General features: G+C 43.3%; 1 pseudogene; it reads left to right on the top strand.

The window, feature by feature from the left end:
- Positions 1-574: 574 nt before the first annotated feature.
- Positions 575-1,118, top strand: LOC127198881 (polyadenylate-binding protein-interacting protein 2B-like; annotated as a pseudogene).
- Positions 1,119-1,475: the final 357 nt, after the last annotated feature.

The raw sequence follows: 1,475 nt of genomic DNA, 5'->3' as shown, positions 1-1,475 counted from the left end.
ATAGTTTCATGTTAATATCAGACAAGCTCAAATCTTCTTTAAAAAGGGAACCTCAATTAAGAAAATGCCTCCATAAAGTTGAGCTGTAGGTATATGTGAAATACAGAAATGAGGTGACCACATATCACTACATGTAGGAAATTCTAACAATACATTTTTAAACAAATTTGGAAAATAGAATGATTTTAGTTTTCACTTCTTTTATTTCCTCTTGATCATCCTTTTCCTGCCCTCCCCATATGCTCCTCCTGTTCTAGCCTATAACCACCCTCGATCCATCCATATTATTTTATTTCTAGATCATTGTGGGTTGGGACAGCCCTAAGCAAATGGTCCTGGGTTCTATAGAAAACGCAGGCTGAGCAAGCCACGAAGAGCAAGCAAGTTAGCATCACTCCTCCATGGCCTCTGCGTCAGCTCTTGACTCTAAGTTCCTGCCCTGTAATCTAAAAAGAAGAGCTATTGATTACTACAGTGGTGCGAATAAATGTAAAAATAATATAATTCAGGGAGAAACTTAAGAAATAATACTTGGCACTCTGAGGGGGCAGCATTGTGCTGTGGTTGGGACCTCAGGGCGGCATGGTCCGAGCGGCCAGGCACCTGGGAGGGTGAAGGTGAGAGAGGCAGATGACAACGCTGAACACAGGCTCTGCAAGAATCCCCATAATGAATGGATCCAGTGTGGCAAGTACATCACCCAGTGTAAATGGAAAGAGGACCAAGGGTTAAATGGACATGAGGAAAAGGAAAACCTATTTGCAAAATACATGTGGATGGAGAACGAAGAGGATTTTAACAGACAGGTAGAAGAAGAGCTGCAGGAGCAAGACTTCTTGGCCGCTGCTTTCAGGAGATTCTGGATGAAGAGGACAAGGACTGGTTCATACCATCACAAGACCTGCCTCAGGGTGCGGGACACTTACAGCAACAGTTGAATAGACTATCAGTCAGCAACAGTCAGGAATCTGAAGACATTCTGAGCAAAAGTAACCTGAATCCAGATGCCAAGGAGTTTATTCCAGGAGTGAAGTACTGAGCTGTTGGAAGCTTCCAGAAGGACTTGTTTTGTCCCAGTACCTGGGGCCAGCAATGCACAAAAACACAGAGCTGAAGGGGGGTGGTAAGAGTGTGCAGCCAAGGCGGGTATGGTCAGGAAGATTGTTTAACTGGATACTGTGACTGAGTAACTAATGTGTGAGGTACTACTCTCCAAGCCTCTGAGAATGGCATTTCTGTTCTGCCTACTTGTTCAGAGCAGTTTTCCCACATTATTTTATTTTATTTTATTTTAGATGAGCTCTTCAGACATAAGCAACTGTAGTTGTTTTCCCCTTGTAAAGAATGTTGTTTGCATTTAAGCAAAATAAGCAGACCAAGGAAACCAGTATTTAAGAGATAACTTTCCCTGCTGTGAACTATGTGGAACAGGGCACCTGGAGAGCTGCTGGGGGGTGAGAGATACAAACCAGATG

Source organism: Acomys russatus, chromosome 15 (genome assembly GCF_903995435.1).
Source record: "Acomys russatus chromosome 15, mAcoRus1.1, whole genome shotgun sequence".
Taxonomy (NCBI): Eukaryota; Metazoa; Chordata; class Mammalia; order Rodentia; family Muridae; genus Acomys; species Acomys russatus.
Note: the sequence above shows the minus strand (reverse complement) of the source record. Positions and strands in the feature narration are given on the sequence as shown.